This window comes from Chiloscyllium punctatum, chromosome 20 (genome assembly GCF_047496795.1).
Source record: "Chiloscyllium punctatum isolate Juve2018m chromosome 20, sChiPun1.3, whole genome shotgun sequence".
NCBI lineage: Eukaryota > Metazoa > Chordata > Chondrichthyes > Orectolobiformes > Hemiscylliidae > Chiloscyllium > Chiloscyllium punctatum.
The window spans coordinates 8,436,911-8,449,306 of NC_092758.1; the positions used below are offsets into that span (position 1 = coordinate 8,436,911).

Consider the following 12,396-nt stretch of genomic DNA (forward strand, 5'->3'; position numbering starts at 1 on the left):
TGGAGCTGCCTCTTTCCATGAGGAAAGGAGAGATAATTACAGCAATAGCTCAGCCATTTAAATTTGGTGATAAAGACCACCAGAATCTGTGGAGATGGCAAAACCTCAACTGAAAATGAAGCAGCTTGAGTTAGAGGTAAAAGACCTAGGAATTACAATTACAAGCAGAGGAAAGGGAAAAGGAGAGAGAGGAAAGGAAAAATGAGAAAAAGTTTGACTTTTGGAAATTGCACTTAGATAGGAGTTCAAAAATTCACTTTCTGATGTAGGGAGAACTCGTGTGGAAGAGCAGGGAGTTAAAAGATGAATAGCTGAACTCGCTGATGATTATGAGTTTGTCCATAAAGCAAGTTTAGCTTCCAGAGTCAATTTCAATCTGTGAGAGATAGAAATTGGGGAAAAGAGAAATCTGCATGTGAAAGGGAAAAGTAGATCTCAGTGAAGATCATAAGGATAATGTACCACAGGGACATTATAAGTTAAAAAGCTCTGGTGTTTTCACTGCAATAAAGTAGGCCACATGAAATCACAGTGTTGGTGCGTTAGGAGAAGCATGAGGAAGCCAGATATAGGAAAACAGGATAAATCAGTGAACTTTGTTGGAATGGTAACAGAAAACACAATGAAGGCTAGAAAGCTGCACCAGAGTGTACAAACTGGACAGAGGTTGGCTAAGGAGGAAGTTCCAGATCTTAAACCATGTACAGAGGAACGTCGATTATCCAAATGTGATGGATGGGCAGTAATTTGTTTGGATAATTGATTATTTGGTTAATTGATTTAATGCCTCTCCTCTGAGGTTCAGAATTTTCTAAAGTTTCTTATTTTCCTTGCTCTGCCTGCATTGCTCTCTCTCTCTGTCTCGGGGTTTGTTTCTGAGCAGACACATACTTGTGTGTAAGGGACCTGCTGCATTGCTGAAACATCCCCCCCACAATTAGTTCAATTGGATTGACACAGGGAGCACTTGCTACGTCCGCTTCCCGTTCAGGAGACTAGGCAGCAGCACACTGCACGTGAGCTCCCCACGCCACAACCTCCTTCAGTCTGCTCCCAAACCCCCTCCCGCCTCCCCAACCCCATCCCAGTCTGCCTCACCCTACATCTGCCCCTAAACTGGCAACTGTCCACCCCTCCAACCCCGTCCAATCCCTGCCTTGTCTGCTCCAACATCGCCTGTCCGCACTGCCAACCCCATCCAACTCCGCCCCCATCTGCTCCCTAACCCTGTCCAATCCCACCCCCATCTGCCCCAACACCGCCCGTCTGCGCTCAACTCCATCCAACCCTGCCCCTGTCCATCCACAACCTCATCCAACCCCACCTCCATCCACTCCCCAACTCTGTCCAATCCTACCCCTTCCGCCCCCTCAACCCCGTCAAACCATGACCCCATCAGCCCGAGCCACCGTTCACCCCCTTATCCGCACCCACTCACTGTCACAAACCCCATTTGCGCACCTATCCCCTGTCATCCCCTGACTCTCCATCAGGCACTCATTTGCCCCACCCTGTCACGCCACTGTCCGCAGCCCCATCAGACCCTCTTCTGCACCCCCTCTCCTGCCCCAGGCCAGCCAGACTGGACACCAACAGCAAGACTGCTGCTGCCTTTGGGGGGTGCAGCGCACGCGCACGCACACACACACACACACACACACACAACCTTTTACTGCAACCGTTTGACAAGTTCCACCTTTGCTCTGTACAAGACAACATTGGAGAGATTATCTGGGGAAGGGGCTTTCAGGTACACCCCTGTTTAGAACTCCAAAGAAAGCTTGGGGGGAGAGAGAGAGAGAGAGGGCAGGTGGTCAGTCATTTGGACCTGATGCCTGGACTCACATTAATGTCCAGGATTGTTCTCAGCAGCATTTCAGTAAGCCAGGTTTATTTTTAATCATTGTAAACAAAAGACCCAATCAGTGTTGAAAACAACTCTTTGATGTAATGTTTCTGTCGGGACCTTGAGATCTTCTTCGGGTAATCCGAAATTCAAATAACTGATGTTTGGATAATCGAGGTTCCTCTGTTCCTGCAAAGGTAAAGTTTTTCGTATCGGTCAGGAGCAGCAGGTAAAGAGGTTACAATATTAAGATACACAACATCCTCTCAGTCTGTGATGCAGAAAGATGACAAGATACATATACTTCTGAAGGACTATTGCCAGAAAAGGTACGAGTTACGGGAATTCACGGTAAGACAAAAAGCACTTAATTATGTAAAGTGAGGATAGAGTGTCCAGTAAAGAGTGGAGAATTTGTGATAGGAGTGCTGGACAAACTCTCAGCTCCAAGAATACAATTTGTCCTTGCTAATGATATCACTGATTCACCAGTAGGCATTCTGTCCACTGTGGCTGAATAGCCAGTGGAAACTCAGGCAACTGAACTATTGCTGGACACATAAACTGGAAATTTTCCTGACTGCATGGTAACGATATCACAAAGTCATCAGATAAAACAGGAGATATCAAAGAGTACAGATAAGAAAATTGATATGTTTGATCAGATGGTTGGCACAAACCAGAGCAGATAGATGACAATGCAGACATCTCTAGCTCAAATAAATTAACTGGTTACAGCAGAAAGATAGAACATAGAACATAGAACAATACAGCGCAGTACAGGCCCTTCGGCCCTCGATGTTGCGCCGATCAAAGCCCACCTAACCTACACTAACCCACTATCCTCCATATACCTATCCAATGCCCGCTTAAATACCCATAAAGAGGGAGAGTCCACTACTGCTACTGGCAGGGCATTCCATGATCCTACGACTCGCTGAGTGAAGAACCTACCCCTAACATCAGTCCTATATCTACCCCCCCTTAATTTAAAGCTATGCCCCCTTGTAATAGCTGACTCCATACGTGGAAAAAGGTTCTCACTGTCAACCCTATCTAACCCCCTAATCATCTTGTACACCTCTATCAAATCACCCCTAAACCTTCTTTTCTCCAAAGAAAACAACCCCAAGTGCCTCAGCCTTTCCTCATAGGATCTTCCTACCATACCAGGCAACATCCTGGTAAACTTCCTCTGCACCCGTTCCAGTGCCTCCACATCCTTCCTATAGTATGGCGACCAAAACTGCACACAATATTCCAGATGCGGCCGCACCAGAGTCTTATACAACTGCAGCATGACCTCAGGACTCCGGAACTCTATTCCTCTACCAATAAAAGCCAGTACGCTATAAGCCTTCTTCACTGCACTATTTACCTGGGTGGCAACTTTCAGAGATCTGTGTACATGGACACCAAGATCCCTCTGCTCTTCCACACTACCAAGTAGTCTACCATTAGCCCAGTAATCCATCTTTTTATTACTCTTACCAAAGTGAATCACTTCACACTTAGCTACATTGAACTCCATTTGCCACCTTTCTGCCCAGCTCTGCAGCTTCTCTATATCCCGCTGTAACCTGCCATATCCTTCCTCACTGTCTACAACTCCTCCGACTTTCGTATCATCCGCAAACTTGCTCACCCAACCTTCTAACCCTTCCTCCAGGTCATTTATAAAAATGACAAACAGCAATGGTCCCAAAACAGATCCTTGCGGAACACCACTAGTGACAGCACTCCAAGATGAACCTTTGCCATCAACTACTACCCTCTGTCTTCTTCCAGAGAGCCAATTCCTAATCCAAACCTCCAACTCACCCTCAATGCCATATCTCTGTATTTTCTGCAGTAGCCTACCATGGGGGACCTTATCAAACGCCTTACTAAAATCCATATATACCACATCTACCGCTTTCCCCTCATCTACCTCCTTCGTCACCTTCTCAAAGAATTCAATAAGGTTTGTGAGGCACGACCTGCCCTTCACAAAACCATGCTGACTATCCTTGATCACATCATTCTTATCCAGATGTGCATAAATCCTATCCCTTACAATTCTCTCTAAGACTTTGCCCACAACAGAAGTGAGACTCACTGGCCTATAGTTACTAGGATTATCCCTACTCCCCTTCTTGAAGTATTAGTGTTACTTCCAATAATCTGTGAAACTTTAAAAGCAAGGTTTAGTGAACCTTATCAAGTTGAAAGGAAATTGAATGAGCTAAACTACTTGATACAGACTCCAGACAGAAAGAAACCTCTCAGTGTATGTCATGTGAATATGCTCAAAGAGTATTTTGACAGGGAAGGAAAGCAAGAGCTGAAAAATGTGTTGCTGGAAAAGCGCGGCAGGTCAGGCAGCATCCAAGGAGCAGGAGAATCATTCCTGAAGAAGAGCTTATGCCTGAAACGTCGATTCTCCTGCTCCTTGGATGCTGCCTGACCTGCTGCGCTTTTCCAGCAACACATTTTTCAGCTCTGATCTCCGGCATCTGCACTCCTCACTTTCTCCTAGGGAAGGAAAGCAAGACAAGAATGTGTTATTGATTACAACACAGAAGGAAGAACCAAGTTCAGAGGATTCTGAATTAGGACATTTCTCAAATTAAATTGGACAATGAGGAAGTTGTCAAACTTTGGGATAAATTATTGAGTTACCTTCCAGAGGAAAATCGAAATGACCTGAAAGAGTTTTGACTATCGCGTGGGGAGGTAAGTGGAAATAAGCTGGAAAGTACCAACCGAGTTATGCATGATGTAGATATAGGAGATGCTGTTCCGATTAAGCGACATCCTTATAGGCGTAATCCTCTGAAGTTGGCACAGGTTCAAAAGCAGATTGAATGCATGCTTCAAGACGACATAATCAAAGTGAGTTATAGTGACTGGAGCTCACCCACAGTAATGGTGCCATAATCAGACAGTACCCAACAGTTTTGTGTGGACCATCACAAAGTCAATGCAGTTACAAAGACTGATGTATATCCAATTCTACGTTTGGAGGACTGTGTTGAGAAGGTGGGACAAGCACCTTATATTCCTAAGTTGGACTTGCTCAGAGGACACTGGCAGGTACCTTTGTCGGAAAGAGCAAAGGCAATTTCGGCTTTTGTAACGCCGAATGGACTGTATCAGTTTAAAGTCATGCCATTTGCCCTGAAAGATGTGCCAGCCACATGTTACAGACTAACCAATAAAGTCATTGCTGGATTACCCAACTATGTCGTATGTATAGATGACCGAGTGATTTTTAGTCACACATGGAAGAAACATTTACAACATTTATCAGACTTGTTCAATCAACCTCAGAAGGCAGGTTTGGTGGTAAACCTAGATAAAAGTGAATTTGCAAAACCCCAGGTCACTTTCCTAGGCCATGTCATTGTACATGGCCCCACAGGATGCAAAAACAAAGGTAACTGGGGAGTTTCCCATACCATTGACAAAAAGAGTAGTACTACAATTCATGGGATTGAGTAGATTTTATGGAAAATATTTACCAAATTTTTGCACTGTGGCTGCTCCACTCGCTGAATTGCTAAAGAAAGGCAAGATGTTTCAGCGGACTATGGACTGTCAGAAGGCATTTGATAGCCTGAAAGTTGTGTTAACCACTGTCCTGGTATTAGTCACAGCTAATTATGCAAATCCATTCAAAGTGGCTATCAATGCAAGTGCTCTTGCAAGAAGACGACAAGAAGGTAGAAAGACCTATTGGCTATTTCTCCAGGAAGTTTAACATTCATTAGCAGAAATACTGGACAGTTGAGAAGGAGACTTTGAGCTTGGTGTTGGCATTTCAACATTTCAGTGTTTAAGTTACCAGTAACATATCTGAGATAAACACTTGTACTGATCGTAATCCATTGAAGTTTGTAGAGAAATTTAAAGATAAAAATGCCAGACTGTTTAGATGGAGTCTATTATTACAGGCATTAAATTTGAAAATTGTGCATGTCGCAGGATGAGAAAACATGATTGCCAACACATTGTCAAGACCCGAATGAGAACCAGAGGCATTCGGTGGCAAGAGTACGACAGACTGAAATGAAATGTAAATGTGCATGTTTTGCAAGTTTATACTCAATATAACGTACATGTTTGCTTTAGAGTACTGATGAATTTTTAAGGATTTAAAAATGAAGGCACTTTTGAATATTGACGTTTCATTTTTTTAAGGGGGGAATGTGTGATGAAGCTGCTCCTTTAGCAAGGTTATACAGTCTTTTGATATTAGCTAACAGATATTGCCTCAGGCTTTCAAGTTTTAAAAAACCTTGTACAATGAAAGGGGAGTGGCAAGTTCTCCCAGCTCAGTTTTTCTCTGATTTGTTTTTCTTTTAGCAGTAGTGTGAAGAAAGGCTGCTGGACCCAAAGAAGCAGGTCCATGCTAGTATTCTCTGTCTGACTTCTTTCCTGCAAAAATCTGTGTTTGAGTTTTCCTTTTGTGCCAAGGGGGGTTTATGAGGATTATTGCAAGTATTTGGACAGCACAATTAAGTTGGGTTGATCTGCTGTGTTTTTGGAGAGGTTAAGTTATTTAGTATTCTGTTTTCTGTTGTTTGTGTTTCATTCAGTAATCTGGTGAATAAACTCTGTTTTGGTTAAAATTAAGTGGTTTGACCAGCTAATTGTCTCCTGGAATAGCCACTTTACACCTGCTTAAAACAACTAACAAAGTTAAGGTCTGGGTTACCTTCTTGAAATGTTTGAGAGGTCTGGCCTAGTCCACAACACTTTCTACTTGTTTTGTATATCATGTTATGAGAAGCTCATATCTACTCTAAGTCTGCCTGCACAGAAATTGATCTGTGCTCCTGGATGTACTTCATTATGAAGTTGATAGAGCCCTCAAGATGGCTCAAGTAAAGGCCCTGCCAGTGGCGCTGAAGTGTGAGATGCCACTGTAGATGTTGCAATCCCATGTGACATGCAAACATATGAATTTGGAAAAGACTTTGGCCATTCGGCCCTTCAAGCCTACTCTAGTTTTGAAATAGACCATAGCTGATTTGTTTGTGCAGCAAAGCCCTCATTCCATCTATATCCAATAAACTTTGATTCCCTTTCTCATCAAAAATAAAAACAAATGTTGAAACAAGAGTAGCATTGATCTTGCAACTACTCCTGAGTTGCAGGCTGTTCTTGTGGGTTTCTTATCGTTATTAAATAGCAGAAGCAGAAAATATTCATTTTAAATTATTTTTTGGAACTTTAATAGTCCAAAGAAAAATGGGAAAAAAAATACATGAAGGAGAGACGTTTGTTTCACATGGAGTTTGTGGGAGAGGCCTCCACCGTTTGTCGAGTGTCAAACTGAAGAGGACTTTTTTTGATTTGAAACTCTTCTAGTTAAAAAAAAATGCAAAAATATATTACCTATGCAGCAGTAAAAAATTGAACAACAGATGAGGACAGTTCTGAATCAGAAAAGAGCAAATTAATTAGAAAAAGACAAACAAGAGCAAGTCAGAAAATGAGGTAACTCTGAAGAATTAAACTGCATTTATTTCAATGCAAGGGGTCTTATAGATAAGGCCGATGAACTCAGTGTATCTATGGAAACACGTGGTTGGAACGTCACAGCTTTTACATAAACTTGGTTGAGGGAAGGACACGACTGGAAACTGATTTCTGATGAAGGGTTTTTGCCCGAAACGTCGATTTTCCTGCTCCTCGGATGCTGCCTGAACTGCTGTGCTTTTCCAGCACCACTCTAATCCAGAATCTGGTTTCCAGCATCTGCAGTCATTGTTTTTACCTTGCTCAATGTTCTGGGTTTTAGATGTTATAAGAAGGATAGAGAGGGAGGTAAGGCAGGAGGAGGAGTGGCATTTTGAGTAACTAAAACATTACTACCATGATTAGAAAGGATATTTCTGAAGGACCGTCAGTGAAACTATATGGGCAGAAATTAGAAATAAGAAAGGGATGATCAACTTGGTGGAATTGTACTACAGACAGAATCTGAGGAACAAATGTGTAGAGAGAACTCAGATATATGCAGGAATAATAGGGTTATAATAGTGGGGGATTTTAATTTTCCAAACATTGACAGGGACTGCCATAGCATTAAAGATTTGGATGGAGAGGAATTTGCTAAGTATTTCAAGAAAATTTTCTTTTTTAATATGTAAATATACTTACTAGAGAAGGACCAAAACTTGATCTTCTCTTGGGAAATAAGGCAGGGCAAGTGACCAAAGTAATAGTATAGGAACACTTTGGGACTCGTGATTGTAATTCTATTAGTTTAAAATAGTTCTGGAAAAGGATCAACCTTCCATAAAAAATAAAGTTCATAGTTGGAGTAAGGCAAATTTTAATTGTATGAGACAAGAACATTCAGAAGTTGATTGGAGTAGACTGTTCACATGTAAAGGGACGACTGATAAGTGGAGGCTTTCAAAAGTACGATAAGGAGAGTTCAGGGGCATTATGTCTGTGTTAGAGTGAAAGGTAAGGCTGGTAAGAGTAGGAAACAATGGATGAATAAAGATTCTAGTCAAGAATAAGAAAGAATCATAGATTAGGTGTACACAACTGGGATCAAATTATTCTCTTGAAAAGTGTAGACTGTATGGCATTCTTAAGGGGGAAATGAAGAGGGCAAAGAGGGGATATGAGACAGCCTTGGCACTTAAAGCTAAGGATAATCCACAGAGATTCTACAAGTATGTTAAGAACAAAAGGGCAACTAGAGAGATAATAGGGTCTCTTAAAGATCAATGAGATCATCTCTGTGTTGAACCTCAGGTGATAAGAGAGATGCTAAATAAATATTTTACGTCAGTTTTTACTGTGAAGAAAGAAATGGAGGTGAGAAACTTCAGGAAATAAATATTGATATTTTGAAAACAGTCCAAACTATAGAAAAGGAGATCTTAGAAAACATGAAGGTGGATAAATCTCTGGGACCTGATCAAGTGTATCACAGGACGTTGTGGGAAGTTATGGAAGAAATTGCAGGACCCCGAGCAGAAATATTTATATTATGTATTACATGTGTCACAGATAGAGGATGGCTACTGGTCTGCCTTTATTTAAGGAAGGCTGTAAGGAAAAGCCTGGGAACTATAGACCTGTGACCCTAACATTGGTGGTGAGTAATATTAGATTAGATTCCCTACAGTGTGGAAACAGGCCCTTCAGCCCAACAAGTCCACACCCGACCCTCCGAACAGCAACCCATCCAGCCCCATTCCCCTACATTTACCCCTGACTAATGCACCTTGCACTACGGGCAATTTAGCATAGCCAATTGACCTAACCTGGACTGTGGGAGGAAACCAGAGCAAACCCACGCAGACACGGGGAGAATGTGCAAACTCCACACAGACAGTTGCCCGAGGTGAGAATTAAACCCGGTCCCCTGGCACTGTGAGGCAACAGTGCTAACCACTGAGCCACCGTGCCGCTCGAAAGACGTTCGAGGTGATTCTGAAAGATTGTATTTACATGCATTTGGAGAGACGAAGACTGAATAGGGATAGTTAGCATGGGTTTTTTGTGAGGGAAATAATGTCTCATAAAATTAATTGAGTTTTTTTGAGGAAGTAACCAAAAATATAAATGAGGGCTGAGCAGTACACTTTGTGTAGGTGGACTTTAGCAAAGTCATTGTGCCCATTGTGTTAGGTGCATTAGTCAGGGGTAGATATAGGATAGGGGAATGGGTCCGGGTGGGTTACTCTTCGGAGGGTCGGTGTGGACTTGTTGGGCTGAAGGGAATCTAATCTAATCTAATCTAATGAGGCTCAGCATGGTAGACTAATTAGAATCATCGAATCCCTATTGTGTGGAAATATGCCATTCAGCCCATCAAGTCCATACAGATCCTTCAAAGAGTATCCCATCTAGACTCACCCCCTTACCCTATTCCTGTAACCTTGCACTTCCCATGGTTAATCCACCTAGTCTGCACATCTCTGGACACTCTGGGCAACTTAGCGTGGCTGATGCAGCTAACCTGCACATCTTTGGGCTGTGGGAGAAAACTGGAGCACCTGGAGGAAATCCACAGACACAGGGAGAACATGCAAACTGCATAAAGACATTCCCCAAGGATGGAATCAAACCCAGCTCCCTGGCACTATGAGGCAGCATGCTAACCACTGAGCCAGCATGCTACTCCAATTAGTAAATTTAGATTACAGGGGAAACTCAATTGTCTGAACGTAATGGTCAGGTACTATTTCGTTCAGATAATCGATTATTCGGTAAATTGAGTAAATGCCTTCCCTCTGGGGCTCGGAGTTTTTAAAGTCTGCTCCCTGTTCAGGAGACTGCAACAGCACACAGCACATGAGACTCCGCCCCCAACAGAGCACACCACCCCCACCCCCCCCCCCCCCCCCCCCGTTTCCAACACCGCCCCTCCCCTCCCCAGCACAAAGCATATGAGCCCCCGCCCCCAAAGAGACTGGATACCATCAACAAGACTGCTGCAGTTGCAGTTGTGTGGTAAGTCTCCAAAATAGCACACACACGCACACAATTTTTTACTGCAACCTTTTGACAGGTTCAACATTTGCCCTATACAGGAAAATGTTGGAGAGATTGCGTGGGGAAGAAGGGTTTAGGGTACATCCCTGTGTAATACTCCAGGAAAGTGTGAGGAGAGAGAGAGGGTGGGCAGACAGTCATTTGGAGACGGTGCCTGTTTAAACACGATAAACAAAAGACGTGATCACAGTTGGAAATACGTCTTTGACGTAATGTTTCCATCGGGACCTCAAGATCTCCTTAGGATAATCCAATTTTCGGATAATTGGTATTTGGATAATCGAGGTTTCTCTGTACATAGGATTCATGGTGAGCTTGCCAATTGGTTACAAAATTGGCTTGACGGTAAGAGACAAAGGATGGTGGTAGGGAATTGCTTTTCAGACTGGACCCTGTGACCAGTGGTGTTCCACAGGGACTATACTGGTTTCACTTCTGTTTGTTATTTTTATGAACAACTTTAATGAGAATATAGGTGGAATGGTTAGTAAGTTTGCAGATGACACCAAAATTGGTTAAAAATTACACAACACCAGGTTCTAGTCCAACAAGTTTATTTGGAAGCATTAGCTTTCAGACTGCTTCCAAATAAACCTGTTGGACTATAACCTGGTGTTGTGTGATTTTTTTTTAACTTTGTCCACCCCAGTCCAACACAGGCTCCTCCACACCAAAATTGGTGATATAGTGGACAGTGAAGAAGGTTAATCTAAAATTAGGAAGAGATCTTGATCAATTGGATCAATGGGCAGAGCAGTGGCTGATGGAGTTTAATTTGGATAAATGTATGGTATTGCATTTTGGTAAAACAATCAAGGGCTGGACTTATACAGTTAATGGTATGGCCCTGGGTAGTGTTGCAGAACAGAAAGACCTAGAGGTTCAGATACAGGTAGAGAGGGTGGTTAAGAAGGCAGTATGCCTTCATTGCTCACACCATTGAGTAAAAGAGTTGAAACATCACGTTGAGGTTGTACAGGACATTGGTGAGGCCTCTTCTGGAGTCTGGTATGCAGTTCTGGTCACCCTGTTTTAGGAAGCATATTATTAAATTAGAGAGGTTTTGGAAAAGATTTACCAGGATGTTGCCAGGATTGGAGGGTGAGTTGTAAAAACAGGCTGGATAGGCTGGGACACTTTTCACTGGAGCGTAGAAGGTTGAGAGGTGCGCTTATAGAGGTGTATTAAATCAGGAGGGGCATAGATAAGATGAATAGCAAGGGTCTTTTCCCTAGGTTGAGAGAGTTCAAAGCTAGGAGGCATATTTTTAAGGTAAGAGCAGAAAATTTTAAAAAGGACATGAGGGAGCAACTTCATGTGTGGAATGAACTTTTCGAGGAAGTGGTGGATGTATGTGTAGTTACAATGTTTAAAAAACATTTGGATAAATACACAAGTCGGAAGGGTTTGGAGGGATATGGGTCAAACACAGGCAAGTAGGACCAGTTTAGTTTAGGACTGTAGTTGGTGTGGACAAGTTGGACCAAAGGGTCTGTTTCCATGCTCAAAACTCTGTGACTCTATAATATATTTATCTTCATCTTTAAAATGTATAATGACCCAATCTCTTCCAGTTTCTGAAGCAGACAGTTCCAAAGTAACATGATCCTTTGAGAGAAAATGTTTCCTGCCATCTCTAGCCCAAAAGGGTAAATCCTAATTTTTAAGTAGCATGCCCTAATTTTGCACTCATTGCAAGAGTAAACATCCTTTATTTGTTCATCTTGTCAAGACCTTTCAGGATCTTTTAAGTTCTAAACAAATCAGCCATTGCTTTTCTTCACCTGATGAAACTAAGCCCAGCCTGTCCACTCATTCCTAATCAGGGAGATTTTCAGATTAAAAAGAAAGAACTGTGGATGCTGGAAATCTGAGACAAAACAAAAATTACTAGAGCAATTAGCAAGTCTGGCAGCATCTGTGGAGAGACAAGCAGAGTTATTGTTTCAAGTCCAGTTTAACCCTTCTTCAGAACAGATCATAGCTAGAAAACAGTGTTACGTAGGTTGAAGCAGGGGATGGGGGGAGGGGACAAAGAATGG

General features: G+C 42.6%; 1 protein-coding gene across 2 annotated transcripts in view; it reads right to left on the reverse strand.

The window, feature by feature from the left end:
- The window catches only part of LOC140491855 (protocadherin-10-like), a 248,386-nt gene that overhangs the window by 66,428 nt on the left and 169,562 nt on the right, over positions 1 to 12,396 (reverse strand). The window lies entirely within an intron of this gene.